Source organism: Crocodylus siamensis, chromosome 2 (genome assembly GCF_052110815.1).
Source record: "Crocodylus siamensis isolate JL-2025a chromosome 2, ASM5211081v1, whole genome shotgun sequence".
NCBI lineage: Eukaryota > Metazoa > Chordata > Crocodylia > Crocodylidae > Crocodylus > Crocodylus siamensis.
Window position 1 is genome coordinate 80973632 of NC_143396.1, and position 19872 is coordinate 80993503.

Genomic DNA, 19872 nt, shown 5'->3' on the forward strand with positions numbered 1-19872 from the left:
CTGAATTATCCATCACATTTTGATCTCATGATGGAGTTCTCAAGCCATAGACTCCTGGTTACGGTCAATGCCCGGTCATGGCAGCACCAGAGAATACTTCCAGCAGTGCTATCTCAAGACCCATTTCTGTTGATGACAGGTACTATAACCTTGAACATATGTAACATTAACAAACAGAAGTAATGAACATCTCAAAAGATCTTATCAACAATTCATCAACTTACATTTTCATTATTTATACACTTCTCTCTCTTATTAGCATCCTCACTCATGTATACCATTTACTCCACACTCACCACATTATTATCATACATACTAATGTTATCACTTGACACACAAAAATGAACACCAGCAGATACAGCAAGGCATTCATAATCCTGGTGGCTAATGGAGACCACCCAAACATTTGTTCCCACCAACTGTGATTTCCAATTTTGTCTACCTTATTCAGAATCTTAATGATTGTTTCATTGTCATGTTCTATTTCAGTTATAAGATTATGGGCACCAGGTTCATTCTTCTTTAACTTTTCATTCAGCTCAGGATGCTTCAATAACCTTTGCACCACTTGGAAATCCATACCTAGATGAATTACTTCCAAGTCTTGGTAAATAATAAAGTTTCTCTTAGCTTTTAAAACTATTTACTATGGCAATTCACTTGTAATATCACATCCGTGAATCTTAAATACTTCACAAGTGCAATTTTTTTATCGTCACCTTTGGACACAGTGTATTCACACAAATACAATGCTCTGAGCCCTTATGCACTATAGAATGATTGAAGTGCATTACCTTAATAACCTTGTACTGGTGCATAGTATGGTTTGATATTATAGAACTGGATGTCCAACCAAAATACTCTGTGGATAGCTGAATCCCAAATTAGATTCTTCTACATTTCCAGTAGCGTCCACTGATCACCAGTCTTCATTATAAACTCTTACCTAATTGTGATTAAGTTCAGGTATATGCAGAGATTAATTAATTCTGATGCCTAAGATGACAACCATTTTTTGTTGCAGAGGCTATGGTCATTACCCCTGCAAACATTTCTTCTCAACTGTGGAATATTCAAAATAAATTAATTTCCACCAGTTCTGTAAAGATTTTTCTAAGTCTGTGGCCTGTTCCCACATTATATGTCTGATCTCTAGAGGTATTTCTCCTGAATATTCTTGCCTTATCAGGCCTAGCAATACCATTTGTATCCATGACTGTTCTTGCACAAAGGACATGGGCAAAGTATCATTTTGCAAAGCATCAGTGGCTTTTAACAATAAACGATGATCAATATCATTTAATTTTTCTCATTTTGGAAGAATACGAGCAGCGTACCTTTCTTGTGTTGCTATTTTAGCGAAAGCAGAGGTAATGGGTACTTGTAGCTCTTTAATCTCATGCGGTCCCTTAGATAGCTTGTTGGCCAAAGTTTCAATATCTATTGAATTAACTAGGCCACTGCCTATGCTGATTACTACCGAGATGTCCCTTTTCTTAAGATGCTGTTACATTGATACCCCTTTTACTGAATTTTTCCATGCTCTCCATCCCATTGTAAAGGCTTTACAAGATGAAGCCTGGCAGATGCAGTTTAACATCGCAAGAGCCACACTTGACCTGGAGGCCTCTAGTTGGACAAGGCTGACATAGCCCATTTGGTTTGATCATTACATGTAGAGAGAAACAGGTCCAAAATTCACTGCAAGCTCTACTTATTTGATGATGGTTCTGTGAATAGGTAGGTGAATGCTTGGCCCTGGTCACCATCCTGGTAACTTAAACAAGATTCTTCATAGGAGTGAAGGGTAAATTGTGAGGATTAGATTGCAGGATGGGGCCTTTATGACTTAAAGTATACTATGTAAAAATGAGCTTCCTGGAGAGACCAAAAATAAAAAGAAACTCAAGTTTGAAGCAAATCAGTAGTAAAAAGAGAGTAGGAATGGGGAGGAAACATTTAAATGTAATTAATTTTTTTCCTAAACTGATTTTAAAAAGCCCTGACAGTCTTGCTTTCATCTTGACATCTTAACTAGCTGGCTGTCCAGGTAAAAACTCACTGGTGGAAATTCTATAATAGACTTAATTAATAGGAAGCCTGAGAGAATCAGTAGTTAGTTTGCTTTCGGCAGAAATGTATTTCTGGGGTCTGCTGTTTAGGTCTGTTATATCTACTCAAAACATCTGTCAGAGTGAAGTTTTAATGAATATAAGGATTTTGGAGGTTAAATTCCTTTGCAAAAATATTATTTAAAACTTTTAGGGTACACTTTGATCCAAAACCAGTAAAGTTTCTATTTTCACTTTAGCAAGGCAGACTGGTTTGAGAGAACCCTCACTCACCCTCTCTTCTGTGAGCAAGCTTTTTGTTGGATCCTTCATTTATAAAGTTCAGTGGTTCAACTGCTGGTGATTGAGAGCGTCAAATGAGATGGACAGTAGATGGAAACAGGAGAAAGACAAGAAGTGTGTGTCTGTATTCATGTGTGTGTGAGAGAGAGAGACAGTGAGATGACTGCTGTGGGGGACATGAAGTAGATGAGAACTGCTTCAATTTTTTTTTCCACTAGTGACATTAAAATGATGATAATATTTAGAGGCTGCTCGAGACCCATATCTCTGCACTGATGTCAAACAAGTAGCTAATGCTTTACTCTCTCTCAGCACTGAAAAAATAAATCCATTAATGCTGATTGTACTGAGAGAGGCTTCTTACAAGATTAACTCTATAATAGACTTGCCATCCATTAGCTGTCCTGCATTCTTTGGAGACAAAGCCTGTTAATTATGAGCTTAATACTCTATCCAATATGCACAGAAGCTAAATTTAAAGTTGTCAACTTAAGTTCTTTCTAGCTAGAAAATTGATTAATGGTAAAAAATTAATAATAATATGTCATTACAGGTAGTGTTCTATATTCCAGCTACCTGTTAGGCCTAGGAAAAGAGTTCTTTTAAGTAATATCTAAAAAAGTGCTATATGGGAATGAAATATTTTGTTTTATTACAGAAGTAGAGACAAACTATTCAGGCAGAGTTGCTTTAACATTACTTAAAGCAACTTTTGTATCCTCCTGATTTTGGGCCGCTCCAGAAGCCACAGTGGGCCATGCTATAACTTTGACCAGTGGTGGCCAACCTTTTTTGCAGGCATGCCACAAATTAAACCCTGACCCCTCTCTGGATGTCACTCTGATCCCTGCCCCGCAGTGTTTACACCCTGGGACACCAGAATGGAGGCAGAGAGGCTTGAGCTTGCGTGGAGCCAAGTGAAAGTAGGATGTTGTTGCAAAAGATGCCACCATCAAACGCAAAGTTATCCCTTCTCTGACCCTTCAACTACCAGAGTTTTAGAAGAGGGAGGATCCAAAGTCCTAAATCCCACAGCAATTTCAGGTCCAGGGAACCTAGCTCTTGGCACTGAGAAAAATATTCCTACCCCTGCTTCTTTCCTCCCTGCTGGAGGTTCTATGTCCCCTGGCCTTTAGTGAGCACCTGGGGTGAGTATGCCACACACAGCAGCTGCTCATGCCACTTGTGATGTGCATGCTGCAGATTGGCTACCCCTGACTTGGACAATCCTAAAACTGTCTATATTAAGTTATAGGATGCTTCCTGGAGAACCCAGTGAGCTGCAGAACTACCGTCTGCATTGCTTGTTGTGGCATCACACCAGCCCTACCCCTTGCGCCATGGTTTACAAGACAATAGCCTGTGACTGTCTTCCTTAATTCTTATGCTACAGAAGTTCTTTCCCAGTAAGATATGATACTTTACTGAACACAGAGTGGCTACAGAGGCTGAGAATTTCACCTTCTGTGTTTAATGCTCTTCAAAGCTGCTTTGTGGCATATGTCAGAAGCAATTTTTACTTTATTCAGACTCTAACACTCTTGGCCTATAGCCAACAAGAGCTTACAAGCTATAAGACATATTATACTAGGGTGGTTTCTACTAAACTGGTCTTTTTCTGGATTTTCCCACTATGCATAATTCTTCAAAGTATCTCTAAGGAACACTGGATAATTTGTGAACAAAGCATGAGAAATTGCCCTGTTATGTGTTCTAAATTCTGCCCTTGGAAGTGTGGGTGTTTTACTTCCAAAACAGTTTGACCCACTTTTAAAGTTCATAAACCTGCAAACATTTACACACATGCTTAACTTTACCAACTGTGAGTAGTCCTGTGGCCCCACTGACTTTCAGTCAAACATGTTTATATTCAAAGAACTATTAACAGCAGAGGTATTATGTAATACCTAGGCTGTTTTCAGTTTATCTGATATATCTCCTTTTGTGGGCACATCCTGTCTTTTATGTTGGTGCATCCTTTTTTATAGAAGCTGTGCAGGTTTTCTTCCAGGCAGTTTATACTTGAAACACTTTATTTGTGGCTGCTGATAATAAAATTAATGCTATGCCTGAAAAGATTGTGGGTAAATTTCAAGCTGCCCAAGAATGTATCTGCACTGTAGTCACTTCTCATCAGGTATATTTGCTTGCAATAAGGTCTAAGAAGCTCCCACTACCCAAATGTAAGTATTTCTACACTATATTGCTTTCATTTCTGTGACTGAATGGTGGAAATACTCAAGTTGCAAAAAAATGCTACGTGCGCAACAGCTACTTTTTCCTGATTCTGACTTAATTTTATAATAAACATGATCATAATAATATATGAACTCCCATTCTAAGCCTTCTCAGCAGGTGTGGCTACTCCTAAGGTTTCTAGGGATCTGCCTATTTCAGACCTTTACTTTCTCCTGTCTGAGTGAAGTCTGATGGTTCAAATATCTTCTAGTTAGTTGTTGTAAAAGTTGGTTCAAGAACAGTGAACAGTGTTCACTTACATATCCACTCAGCAAATCAACTACACATATCCCAATATCCCAATCACACATAGTTTCATAGTAGCTAGGGTCAGGAGGGACCTGAATGGATTATGTAGCCTGACCCTCCACCACAGCCAGGAATGAATGCTGGCTTCACAAGACCCCAGACAGGTGATCATCCAACCTCCTCTTGAATTTGCCTAAGGTAGGGGCGAGGACTACTTCCCTGGGAAGTTGGTTCTATATTTTGGCCACCCTAACTGTAAAATATTGCATTCTGATCTCTAACCTAAACCTATTCTCCATCAGCTTATTACCATTGTTCCCTGTCACTCCAGGTGGTGCTGGGAAGAAAAGGGCTCTACCTATTTGCTGGTGATCTCCACTGATAATTTTGTAGGCAGCCACCAGGTCCCCCCTCAGCCTCCTCTTGCTGAGACTGAACAGGTTCAGGTCCCTCAGTCTCTCCTTATAGGGCCTGCCCTATTGCCCCCCAACCAAGTGGATGGCTCTCCTCTGAACCCTCTCCAGGCTCACAACATCCCTCTTGAAGTCCGGCGCCCAGTACTGGATGCAGTTCTCCAACTGTGGCCTGACCAGTCGCATAGAGGGGGAGTATCACCTCTCTGGACCAGCTTGCGATGCATCTTTGGATGCATGACAAGGTATGGCTGGCCTTGCTGGCTGCGGTCTGGCATTGGCGGCTCATGTTCATCTTGGCGTCAATAATGACTCCAAGACCCCTTTCCGCCTCTTTGCTTTCAAGAGGGGAAATCCCCAGCCTGTATGTATGCTGTGGATTCCTTCTCCCAAGGTGCAGCATCCTGCATTTGTCTATGTTGAACACCATCCTATTCTCATCTGCCCACTTCTGTAGTCTGTCTGAATCTATTTGCAGCATATCTCTTCCTTCAAGTATGTCCACCTCACCCCACATCTTAGTGTCATCAGCAAACTTGGACAGCATGCTATCATATCCCAATATCACCTCCATCTCCAATATTTGGAGCTCTCTGTGAGGATGTAGCATCCTAACAAGGTGGCAGAAGGACACATACAAAATGTCACATGAGCCAGAGCACTCTGCTTTTCCATCAGCTAAACCACCACAACAAGCACTCGTCCACTTCAGAAACAACAGTGTGATTCCTTAAGAAATTCCTCACTTTGAAAATTAACTAGGTTTTCTTTGTTTGCTGGTAAAGATATGTATAATGGGGCCCTACCCTATTACTAGAATGGGAAAGGGATCCAGAGGTAACTGGCCCTTTCCCCCTCCTTTACCCCGATTCCCTCCACCTTTTCCTCTCTTACCTTTTTGTGTGTTAGCCAGTGCATTCTTTCCCTGCTGCAGTTTCCTTCTTGCTTCTTTCCACCTTATCCCTGTCTCTCTTCTACCCGTGTCCCAGTGGTGACCCCACAGGCAAACTCACAGGCAGGGAAACATAAAGCAAGATAGCCACTGGGTCCAGGTGCAGGCAGAGCCTCATGACCCAGGGAGGGGAAGTAGATGGGGTCCTATGACCCAGAGAGCCCTGTATAAGCCCAAGCCTCAGGCTGGGGGAGGTAGTCTGGCTGAGGAAGCCATCAGAGACAGAACCTTTTCTGCGAGGTGTGAGGACTGGAGTCCAGACTCCAGAGACAAGACTCAGAGGGAGTCCTGAGTGTAGAGAAGCTGGGACCCTGCATAGGAAGCAAGCTAAGTACCCTCAGCTCTTTCTGTTTTGCTTTCTTTTCTACTTGGAGCCCACTACCAAGGGGTGTGGCAAACCCCATGTGGGACATTCCTTTGAACCTGCACTGGTGCTTGAATTTTGTGGTTTTCATTTTCCCCCAGAGGGCTGGGTAGTGGCTGTAGGGGAGGCAGGGACCACTTAAAAGGGTGAATGGGGACACCTCAAACTTAGAATTGCACTGAGTGGACAGAGGATAAGGACTAGAGTGTGTTCTGTGGCTGAATGAGGCCAGGCTTGCCCAGCCTGTGAAGCTGGAGGGCCAAAGGAGGCCAAGTTTGCCTGGACTGTAGGCATAAGGTGATAGGGGAAAGTTATGACTTAGGCCTCTAGCTTTCTTATGTAGAAGATATTGCAGGTGCTGGAACCTGAGGTCCTGGGAAGTGACCAGAGCTGAGCCTGGAGCTTGCAGTCTTGAACAGTGGGCCCCAAGCTAGAGGCCTCAGTGAGAGCAAAATTGGGATGAAGCCTGTGGGGAGCCTCAGACCAGACAGGGCCTGCCTCTTCAAAAGTTTGCCTTGCCCTCTGTGCAGCCTTCCCTACCAATTTTAACATCAAGGCATGGTGGGTCAGACTACTGGATACAACTGAAGGGGTGGGGGGTCTCATGCTAGGGGGCCTCTAGAGGTGGATATCCTGAATTGGCACCCATAAGTGGGCTACAGTATGAAACTACTCTATGATGCCAGTAATGGAAGAGATCTGATGCTAATGATTTTGGGGATCATCCTAGTAGTTTGAGTCTTTAATACTTTAGTGCGTGCCTTTATGAATGGTGGTATGTATTGATCAAAGACAACATTGACTCCATTGTATGTGCTAGAATCGCTGGCAAATGCATGTTGCACAAAGGAATCAGCCAAATCTTCAAATGTTCATGCAGTTTTCAGCGTTCCTATTTTCTGTACAAGAGCCATGCCATCAATATTAACGGCTGATTTCTCAGAAGTAGCATCTGGCAGAACAATTACTGCTTTATCTTCAATCGAGATCCATGACAAGGCTGCTTTGTCAGCCAGGTGAGTGATTTGTCAGGTTTAAAAAGTGACAGAGAATATTTAGACAGTTCATGCTGTAGAAGACAGTTCACGCTGAACCTTCTACCTGCTGCAGCTGCTTCAAATAGCCTTTGCTGGATCTCCTTTGAATTCTACATTTTGCTGCATTGTCCCATAGTTGACTTTACATCCTTGAAGGTTTTCAATTTTGATTTTGAGATGTTTGCATAGAGGTTCTAGGTAGCATCTACAGTAAGATGTTTGTAAATAATGGTATACATTATCTCTCTTCCTTTGTCACATGCATTCAGAATGTATAATGCAATATCTTCTGGCACAACATCTCCCAGATAAATGCATAGCAGCTCATCACTGGAAACCTTAAACAAGTGGAAACTTTTAAACTACTCTTGCAGCAACTTGACATCATTGTAATCTCATTTCAGTTGTGTCCTTTGTCTTTCATTATGATTGAAAGCTGTTGTTGTATTGATCCCAACATTTGATTTACCATCACAGTTAGGTGACCTCTTTCACTGTAGTACATCTCCCATGGTTATCTAACTGATTTGCTGTGTGTTATGTTTACTATGCCACCAGCAATTTTGCAAATATTGTTAACATGCTTTATTACTTGGCCAGTTGAACTGTTTACAGTTGGGAGATTAGTTGTCCTAACCCCCAATCCTCCTTCTACAAACATGGCATACATGATAGAAGCAAAATTCACTAAATCCTTCATACAGTCAAGATGTATTGGACCCCAGCTTGTGAAACTGGTATGATCACGCACAGCTATCAGTGGAAGTATTTCTTCAAAGGTACATAAATGCTTATGCCAGTTTCCTTCATCTTCAACCCTGATGAAGCACAGGAGAGTATTGACTACTTCCAGATAGTTCATGCAGTACTTAAACATACCTTGAGGGAGTGTTCTGACACAGATTCTTGAAGCAGAGTGACAATCGTTGGCAGACGTACTAACAGTTCTTTCAGTGCATTCCCTCCCTCTTTGCAGTCATGATTTCTGAATTCAACAGCTGTGCTATTGGAAAGCTGGTCAACAACATCATAATTTAATCCTTTGCTTGAACTGGACAACCCCACAATGAATTCATTTATCAAAATATGCCATATTGCTTTGAATGTTATCTTGTATGCTCTGATAGCACAGTTGTATGATTTTCTTATCATTATGTTGGTGGCTCTGTTTTCTGAAAATAATCCACTTTTGTCCAACAATCTTCAAGCCCTGAAGCGGCAAAATGTGATCAATTGCTCTTAGGTAAACAAACCATGATGAAATGGAAATCTCCCAGTCAAATGATTAGTCCTTTAGTCTCTTCTGGCCAAGCTTACACAAGTTCATTCTCTTTGCAATACAATGCCTGATCAAACATTATGACTGCTTGGTGTTGTCCTAGGTGTACTGCAGTTGTTTTACATAGTATGATGAAAGTCCAAATGGTGTCATGGTCAGGTGCTGGTGCTGGCAGCATGGGGCACAATCTAACAATCGATAATGGTGAAGTATCATCAGAAAACAGGTTAAATGCTATCCACTCTGCTATGTCACTGTTCTCCCAGATGTCAATCCATATGCTACCCAGTAGGGCTGTGGAGAGCTTCACTTACTGATTGGATTCTGTGGAGCTTTGGCCTGATTTGGCAGCCAAATCTCCAAATTCAACATAAATCAGAAGACCCTTTAATCTCTCCGAATTGAATCAGACCCTCTGAATCAATTTGGAGAAATTCAGTGATTCAGAAATAGGCGCAGTGTTATATACTTCTGGTCCACTAATTGGCCCGCTGCTGAGCGCATGGGGTCTTCAATACCAATTAGCTCTTTGATACCAATTCAGCAATACAACACTTCATTCTTCTCTAACAACTTGTGTATTGCATTGGCTGTTTCAAACAACACCTGACTCAATCTCTTCTTCTTAGACTGTTTCTGGCAGATTATGCACAACCTCCAATCAACTGCTGGAGTAGATGATCTGCTTGATGTTCTAGTGTGTTCTTTACCTGATGTTGTTGGTAGGGCTTCCCTTTCATCTTCTACTTTGCATAACTTTCTTAACAATCTCTCAATATGTCCTTTGTGTGTAAAAGAAGTGTAGCAAGAATGGTGCCATTTGAGGCTTTTGGAATGTTGAAGTGCAGGACCAACCCAACATGATAGTCTGTCAAAAATACTGCCATAACAAGAGTCAAATTCAGTAACTACCCTACATTGAATGAGTGCCTCATTTATTCTTGCAATTCCAGAAGGTGTACTTTCATAGATCCATAGATTGTAGAGTCGGAAGGGACCCCGAAGGATCATCATGTCCAACCCGCTGCCCCAGGCAGGAAAAGGACTGAGGTCAGATGACCCCTGTCAGGTGCCTATCTAGCCTCCTCTTGAAGATCTCCAAGTTAAGTGATAGTACCACCTCTCCTGGCAGCCCATTCCAGATTCTGGCCACCCCTACTGTGAAGAATTTTTTCCTAGTTTCTACCCTGAATCTACTTGCCACTAGTCTGTACCCATTATTCCTAGTTACTCCTAGGGGTGCCCTGGTACTTTGGCTAATCATTGATGGCAAACTTACTTTGAAACATGTGATCCATATTGTAGATTCTGAGTTGTACCTCCTGCACGTTACTGGACTCGGTGATGCTATCAGCTCCATTTTGACGTTTGCTTAAGGGTGATAAGGGCGAGTCTCTTTTTGACAGTCTCCATTGGAGGTTTTCATACCCAGGTAATTTGAAACAGAACAGAGTTGTAGAAATTTTGCAAACCTTTTGAGTATCTTTTACTGAACAAAACTGTAAATGGTGGCAGCCATCTTGGAATCTAAAACAGCTACCATGACGGAGGTGTTATGATTGATCTCCTTGGTTCATACAATGTTGGTTTTGTCACTGGACTTACTTTTCTAACTCTAGTGGGGACTGGAATATTGACCGAAATAAGAATTCATGGTGGCTATCTTGGATGTCAATAAGGTGGCTACATGCACTAATTGTCAGATTGGCAACATGACTTTTCTGACACAGGTAGATCACTCACCTCTACCTGAAAAACACTGTTGCCACTTGTGGCAATGAGTTGCCTGCAGGATGACATCTTTCCCCCCACCTTTTTTTTTACCTTTCTATTAAGCTTTTCCTCATAAAAATTGTTTCCCAGGCCCTGTGGCAAAGTGGGCTTCTCTCAGGCCAGCCATCGCTGGCATTCCACCTGCCTCCGGGCATGCCGCCTACCTGTCTTGCCCACCATGACTTGCTGGAAAATTAATAAGCTGTTAAATAAGGCAGGAGGCTGCCCATTATTTTTGCCCTGATGCCATGGGCACTATCTGTGGCTCTGTTCCTTCCCTACACCGCAGCCCGAGCCTCACAGTTGGCATCCAGATGTAACAAGAACATTAGCCCCACACTAGGCTCCAGAATCCTCCTCATAGGACCCTCCTTCAGTCCCCCCACTCCAGCGGCCTATGCTGCCTTCATCCAGGCTGCCAAGCTCCACATAGCTGGCTCCCCTCTCAGGCGTGGTCCCTACTCAGAACATTTGGCCCTACATAGGCCCTGGCCTCACCTCAAAGGCCAGGTGGGGTCCCAGGCCCATGACTCTGGGTGCCCCTTCTCAGTCCTTGCCCCAGCATGGGCCAGTTGAGGGGGCACTTTACCTCCGGCCTCACTAGCCCACACTCTCTCTGGGTCCCCCTTCCTGGACGTGGGGAGCTGGGGTACCTCACACCATGACTGGTGCCCCAGGGTCTCACAGGGGACTCTCACTCCCCGCCCCCAGGGCAGCAGGTTGTGTTGCTACTATGGATGTTACATTTGACCCAAGCTCTGCCTCCCAGTAGTGGAGGACTTACTGGGATCACTTGCCTCTCTTGCTCTGAGGCTGATCCCCCTGTTCACTCGGCCTCTGGCCCAAATCTCAGCCTCAGGCATCTGGAGACTTACCTGGGCCTACTCCCTTGCTCCACATCACCCTCCTTACTTGGGGCTCCATATCACCCCCCCTCACTTAGGGCTCCAGTTCTCTGCCCCTTTCTAAGAGCTACCCCCTCACTGGGGCTCCACAACTCTGCCCCTCCCTTGGGGCTAGCACATCGCCCCTCACTTGGGGCTACAGATCTCATCCCCCTTTACTGGGGATCCGGGGGGGAGGGGGGAGTTGCTCTCTGGTGGGCCCAGGTGTCTGTAGCCATGCCTGGCCCCAGCTCTCCCTCATGGCCTCTCGCACCCCACAGGGCTCAGGTGGCCACAACTGTACCTGGCCCCAACCTTCCCTCTTGGGGTCTCAAACCCCCACAGGGCTCAGGTGGCCACCAACCTTCCCTCTCGGGGTCTTGCACCCCCCACAGGGCTCAGGTAGCCTTGGATATACCTGGCCCCAGCTCTCCCTCATGGGGTCTTGCACTCCTGCAGGGCTCAGGCAGGCTTGGCCATAGCTGGCCACAGCTCTCCCTCACAGGTTCATGCACCCCTGCAGGGCTCAGGTGGCCTCGGCTGTACCTGGCACCCACTATCCTCCTCAGGGCTTGCACCCCCGCAACTACCTCTGATGGAACGCAAACCCACCGGAAGGTGAGGGCTAGGGTTAAGGTCCCCCTACCCACCTTTCACCGGGGTGGTAACTGGCCTGGCATTTCCTGGGGACTCCCGTGCCACTGAGAGCTCCACCAGGTCACCCACTCCCAGCAGGGTGCAGTTTTAGGTCATACCTAGGACCAGGAGCCTCCTGACCATCCCCTACAGCTCCTCCCTTACCTCCAGATGATACCAGCAGCCCCCCAGCTAGGTGATGTTGTTGCCTGGCCTCCAGCAGCAAAACTGCCCTGTTTATATGGGCAGCTCTAAGTTCAAAATGGCTGCCCTCATCAGGCACCTGTCAGCTGCTAGCTTCAGGCCCTTGAAGTGGCAGGCACCTACGGTGACCTGCCACAGGCCCCTAATCAGTTCTTTTGCTCTGTGCTGGATTTGTTCAAAACTGTGCACATTCTTCTTCAAAACTGGACATAGGACTGCAGATAAGGCCTCAGTATTGATGAACAGAGAAGAATCACTTCTTTTGATTTGCAAGTGACTTTCCTGTTAATACAACCCAATATGCTGTTGATCTTTTTGTGACAAGACCGCAGTGTTGGCTCATATTCAGCTCATGGCCCACTATAACCTGTAGTAGGTTCTTTTCTGCAGTACTACAGCCTAGGCAGTCATTTCCCACTCTGTATTTGTGCATGCAGCTATTGCATTCCAAGAACAGGACTTCTCATCTGTTCTTATTGAATATCACCTGATTTACTGTACACCATTTTTCTAGTTTGTCCAGGTCGTTCTCAATCCTAGTCTTACCCTCCAGAGTGTCTCCAATTCTACCCAATTTGGAGTTATCTTCAGATTTGCTGAGCATACACTTGATATCATTATCCAAATCATAAATGAAGATATTAAACAAGACCGGACCTGGGACAGAAACCTGAGGAATGCCACTTGATACCTCCTCCCAACTAGACTTTGAACCATTGATAACTACTTCATGAGTACAATGTTTCAACCAGTTATGTATTCACTTGAAAGTACTTTAATTTAGTTTGTATTTCCTTATCTTGTTATGGAGACTGTTGTCAGAGACAGTGTCAAAAGATTTGCTAGAGGGAAGGTATACAGGCAGACCTCGACTTACAATGTTTTGAGTTACAATGTTTATAAATTGACACCCTGTTTCAACTTTATGACATCAGTTGCAACTTTACAATGCTTTATCTGATGCAACGCCACACCAGTGAATAAGTTCAAGACTCCAGAAAAACCTGCAGCAAAGACTCCAGCCAAGCACCCTTCAAAAAGTCCAGCAAAGTCGCCTCAAAGAAGTCCTTCCAAATCAATATGATTGCTATTTACAGTATAAATACATTAATGTAACTATATTATGCATCTATAATTGATTGATTACAAATTTCTTGGTTATTTTTAGTGAAAATAGGGTATTGGGCCTTGGTTCAGGAACCAACCCCCCATTTATAACATTGCTTCCTATGGGAAAATTAGTTCCAAGTTACAACGTTTCACCTTAAGACGCGGTTTTCAGGAACCAACTGTATTGTAAGTCTGAGGACTGCCTGTATTACATTTACTACTCTATCCCATACACAGATCCTGCCACCTTATCATAGAAGGAAATCAGTTTGGTCAGGCATGACTTGCTCTTGGTGAATCCATGTTGGCTATTCCTGATTACCTTGTTCTCCTCTAGGTATGTCTCAGTAGATTCCTTGAGGAACTATCTATGATCTTTCCATGTATTGAGGTCAGGCTGATTAGTCTGTAATTCCCCAGATTCTCCTTCTTCCCTTTCTTAAAGATGGGCACTAGATTTGCTCTTTTCTAAGCATCTGGGACTTCACCCAACCTCCACAAGTTCTTAAAGATTAAAGAAAATGGGTCTGAAATTACCTCAGCCAATTCCTTCAGTACCCTAGGGTTAATCCCATCTGGCCCTACTCTACTTGAAAGCATCTGGCTTCTCTAAGTAATCCTTAACCTGTTCTTCTACTACCCTAGTCTGTTTATCTCCTTCCCTATCTTTGGTGCCAGCTGCACTCCTCATCTTATACCTACCCTATTTGTAAAGCCTATTAAAAAACATTAAATATTTCATCCAGCCTGTGGACCAGCCCCATGCAATTCATCTTCCCTGCAGGGCCTGCTGAGTTTAACACCCTGGGGTAGACTATACTGACTGTCTCTGGGTAATTGTGTTTCTGGTCTGTTTGGCACACTGTGGGTGTGTCTACATGAGATGCTAAATGCTCAGTAAACTAATTCTACTGTACATTAGTGCGTCATAGCAAAAGCTGTGCTAATACGCTAATGCACAATAGAATTAGTCTACTGTGCATAAGAGGCACTAAAAGACTGCAGTAGCACTAATTACTGCACATTGAGTTAGCACCAGTTATTACAGGTACTAAACTTAATGCTCAGTAACAATGGTACATTAATGCATATGCAGATGTGCCTTGTGGGTGCTTTTGCTTTCAAAGGCACCTACTGTTAAAAAGTAGGGAATTTTAGGTTTTCAGTGATGTGTAGCATGTTTTCACAAGACATCAGATGTTAACGTTATATACTAATGACTGTGACTGATATATTGAGAAGTATACAGAACTAAAGCCAAAGTTTTATGCCATCTGAAAACTGAGAAACCTAGCCTTCCTTTGGTGTTGAGCCTTCATTTCAGATTTCAGTTACTCATAAGAAAATTGGCTGTGAAAATCATGCTAGAAATATAGTATGGGAAAGACCTAAAGTAGCAAGAATATAATCAATGATGTAAGTGTGAGAAGCATCTAATTTATTATATTTTTCTAATTTTATCAATCCTGTTATATTATTAACATTTCTCAGTAGCATCACCAAATTTAAATGTAAATGTATGTGTTCAATGGCTATGAACCAAAGCATAGTTTGGATGGTTTATCAAGTCACAGGTTGCTGCTAATGAGGATGCTTGAAGAAGGAAGGAGAGGGAGCCTGAATTACTGTGGAGGGAACATGAAAGTGAGATGAGAAGCTTAGAAGCTAGGACTGAGAAAAAGAAATGAGCTGCTTTGCTACTGTTCCCCTCCTTAAAACTCAATCAGCTCAGGGTGACAAGTATCCTGGTTTTGTCCTTCAATATTCAGATCATTCTACATCCTGTACATGAGTGGTCTTTTGTCTGTCTTAAGGTAGATTATAATGAAATATACATTCCTCTTCAATTTATTCTGTTGTCCAAATTGTCAGCAGTTAGTGGTAAAATATGTCCAGTAATTTTCCATAAAACTCCCAAGTATATTATCATAGAGAAGTAAAGCTGGAAGGGACCTCAAAAGATCATCTAATTCAACCAGGATCCAACATGCAACCTTGATGTTACTAGTATTACGCTCTACCCAACTGAGCTAAACTGCAATCATTTTCAGGCTTTTGTTTAAAGATACATCAACGTGTTCTTTAATTTCAAATTCTGGCTTGCAAGCCTCTGATAGAAGTTTGTTTGAGGTCTGTGATTCATCAGCGAAATTCCAATAATTAAAACAGGAGTTCTACTAAGAATGTAGCATTCACTGATCCCTACTGTCATTTTCACATTAGATTATCAACGAAGAGGAATCCTAAAATAATGCCAATAATCATACTACTTTGCCAGAAAAAAATCCAATCACTGTAAGCTGAGCTTTATGAGCTGGAAAAAAGTTACTATCATAGGATGTTATATACTATAGATAAAGAACAAGATACCCATTGCATTCTATTAGTTAGATATTCATGATGCCCTTTAATATAATGTGTAGAACCAATTATTAGAGGGCAGCCATTTTAATTGTTAGTGATGTAGTCAAACAGAAATGAAGAATCCTGCATGGGACAATGCACCATGTGTTAATCACGTTTTAACGATATAAGATGAGTGCGTTCATCTCAGCTAGTGTCAACAATGTTATTTATGTGGTTTCTAGTAATCACTAGGGGGCACTCCTCAACAAAGTACATTGTGAAAAGAGCATAGGCAGCAGCATTTTAGAAACAGTTTTTATTTTAAGATAGTAAGAGGAGATACATTTATTTATTTTTCAAATTGCTGCCTCTGTTTGTACAGGTATATATTAAGAAGTAAAAAATATGCTGACCATTAATAATTTCTTAATGGAGCCCTTTTGAAGATATGATTCTATGATTTTATTCTACAAATTCACTAAAAAATAATTTATTTAAAATTCTGTCTTTTTTAAGAGGAGATGAATGTTTCTTGAGGAATTAGAGTGTGTTAATGTATTCTCCTTGATTCCTTGTCTGTACTGGAAGATGATTATGAAATATCTTTTTCCTGCTTAGTACTCAATAGATGTTCTCATAAGAGTGTCATGTTCTTAATCTTCATTGTCAGTTTGTAATCATAAGTTAACATTAGTAATCCTTCCCTTGACTTCTGCATTATCCAAGTACTGTTGAAGAAATGTATAATTTGATACTCTTTGAGCTAAGGGCAGAAAAAGAATCCAATAAATGTTCAATGTTAACCATGTTATTTATAGTATTTCCTTGGTACTTTATTAAAAGGGGTATCCTTATTTGTTATGAATACATTGGTACCACATGGAGAATATAAAAGCATAATTTCCAGTCTTGTAATATTTAGCCATTTGCTAAGCATGAGCATTTCCAAATAGAATCATGAAATCTGTCTAAATTTTTCTACAATTTAGAAACATAGCTACAATGGACAAAAATCTGCTTTCATTAACAACAGTGCAGTCTAAAGTCACTAGGTTTCAGTTTTTACTTTTCAATTTACACAGGTGCAGCTTCAAAGTAGAATTCAACCTACTGATTTTTCAGTGAAAACTGTCATAATTATAACATAGGTTTTCTAGTTTGGGGCTACCACAGTCTTATAATTAACATAATGTAGATGGAACTGTAGTCCAACTACAGTTAATGCACAAGCAGAAATGTCTGCTCATGACAGATCATTTACAGGATAAAGATGATACTTTTTTTTTAATACAGCCAAAAAATTCTAGTGTTATGGATTTCACTAGCACCTCACAATTTTAAACAGGTAAGAAGAGATCAGAATAAATATTTTAACTTAAAAACATAAAGGTGCCAATGAAAAAAAGATACAAATTGGCTGAATTTTCTATAGCTGTATGCCATGCTTAGGGCCTTGGCACACCTTACACTGTGAGCCTCACAAATGTTGAATTATGTTAGTCCTAGCTCAAGTTTGGAGCAGTCACACTTTAGGCCAGCAGTCGCACTTTAGGACTGGAGGACTAAAGGTAACCCCCCTGCCTCCAATTCCAGGCTCTCCTGGTCCCACCTGCCCTCACCAGGGCTCCACACTGCTCCTCAAGGTTCCCCTCTATGCCCTACCACTCCCAGGGCTCCCCCAGCCCCACACCCTTACTTGTGGCTGACCATGCTGCTGTCCCAAAGTAGCATGGAGGGAAGGATTAACATACCTGTCCAGCCACCACGGCCAGGCTGCTGCTCTTCTCTAGGTTAAACACACCTAAAGAGCTATGGTGGTAGCTGGACAGGCAGGTTAACCCTTCCCTGCCTGCTCCCCCAGGTCAGATTGCATAGGCAGCCACAAGTAAGTTGGGAGGGAGAAGGGGAGCAGTGAGTGGGAATCTGTGATACTGGGGAAGGTAGGGGGCCCCATCTGGGCCAGCAGGGGAGGAGGAGACCAGTGGGGTGTTCACACTAAGGTATAGCCTAGAGTGCTATACCTAAGTGTCTATGGGTAAATCTGATATATTTTATTAGATCAACTCAAGTAGTTGGAAAAATTCTTCTTAGCAAGCTTTTGGGTTTAAATACCCTTTGTCAGGCTGAAGAAGCATCTGCAGTTGGTATGTGCTCTTCCTGGATGGAATGAATAGTAGAAAAGCCAGAGGCTGCACTTGTGTTGCCTTAGCCTCTGGCTACCTAAGAGTAACACAAGCTGGGTAATCTGAAGCAGAGATAACCTTGCCCTGAAGTGGCATAACTTTGGGCTGCAGAAGGAGTGCTTAAAACTGGTTTTAGATGTTAATGTGAGGACAATCCACGTGCTAAGTGTTCCAGGATTCACCCAAAATTACCATGTAACAAGGCCCTTATATTGGCCTTGTCACTAACATCTGTGTACCTGGTCTTTGATCAAGCAGATTCATTCTTTTATTGATACAGTGTAGATTTGTTAGATTTTGAGAAATGATGGAAATTGAAATGTCTTATACAAAATGTTGGGTTATATTTTTATTAGATGTAGGACAATAAATAGTTAATCTGTATTTTATAATCTTTCTCATGATTAGAACATGAAAACCAATATAAATCGGAAGCTACTTTTTCTGGGTCTGTTGAAATGTCTGGTCATTCCAGTATGTTTTGGGTGTGACCTCCAATTGTGTAACAACTTCTGGGAAAGTTCTGACCCCCACGTTCTTGACACCCTGGTGGTTGACAGGTCCTTTGTCCTGGTGGAATGTAGTTGTTGTGAGAAATCATAGTCCCACAAAGGAAAGCAAATAACATAAGGCAGTCCTTGGAAGGAACCAAAACCTTGAATTTGTTCTCTGATCAAATAGGGATTAAAAACAGAAAATTGGTTACTGCAATTATGTGTTCTTACCTGCTTTCACTTCTGAACATTCTGAATCAAATGGAGATTTCGTTTAAGTTTGGCAGCTTCATTCTGAATTATAACAGACTGCAAAAATGAAGCCAAAAAGTCAAAAATGGCCAAATGAGACCATGTGTTGGTAAAGCACAGTGGGCACATCTATACAAAGTGTTTGAAGGCTCTTTAGCCATTTTTTAAAGTGCATTAAGGGCATGGATCTACACATGCACCCTTAATGCACCTTAACAATGGCTATTTTAGGCTAATCGTGCCTAAATTTAATACCTGCATAAAGCAACTATCAAATTTAGGCACGATTAGTTAAGGTACCTTAAACCATGTGTAGCTGTCATAAGGTGCCTTAATGCTATGTTACTGAGTAGGCCAGAGCTGAGCCTGTGGAGCCCCATGCTGCAACTGGATGCCGCCAAGAAGATGCAGTGGGTTCTGTTTTGTACGGCACAGAAGCTGGAGCTGTAACAGCAATTTTGGTACCAGTAGTTCCTGTCACTGTACAATAAGTTGGCAGAGGGGGTAGGAGGTGCCAGGGCTCCTATCAAAGCACAACAGATAGGCTCCCCCCCATGACTCCCCACAGGGCAAGGGGACAGCAGTGTGGGCAGGGCCTTTGCTAGTGGCTCCTCCACACCTCTCCATCAGCATGGGTTTGCTGGCAGGGAAATACAGCCCTGCAGGGAGGAGGCACCTTGCTGCCCACCTGGGCTTCAGGCACCCTTAGAAGCTCTTGTTGGGTCTCCTGCCCAGGACAACAGGTGGGTTGGGACTGAATCTGGCCCCAGTGCCTGGCATGGTTTTCCCTGCTCCACCCATCTCTGTCCCAGGCAAGCACCTGGCCTCCATGTTGGACAATGTGGGTGGGAAAGGCAGTGTCATCTCCTGGGAACTGTGCATGGCTCAGGCCAGGCAGGCTGGGCACAACATGGCCAAGGGTTCAGCTCTCTCCTTGGCCTGCCTGATCCAAGAATGAGCCCTTACCCACAATGCACCCAATCCATGCTGCCTGAGCTGTGCAGAGCCCCCAGGAGCTGACGCTGCTTCTCCCACCTGCAGTGTTCAGCACAGAGGCCAGGCACTTGCCCAGAACAGAGGTGGGTGGATCAGAGAAAGCTGCGT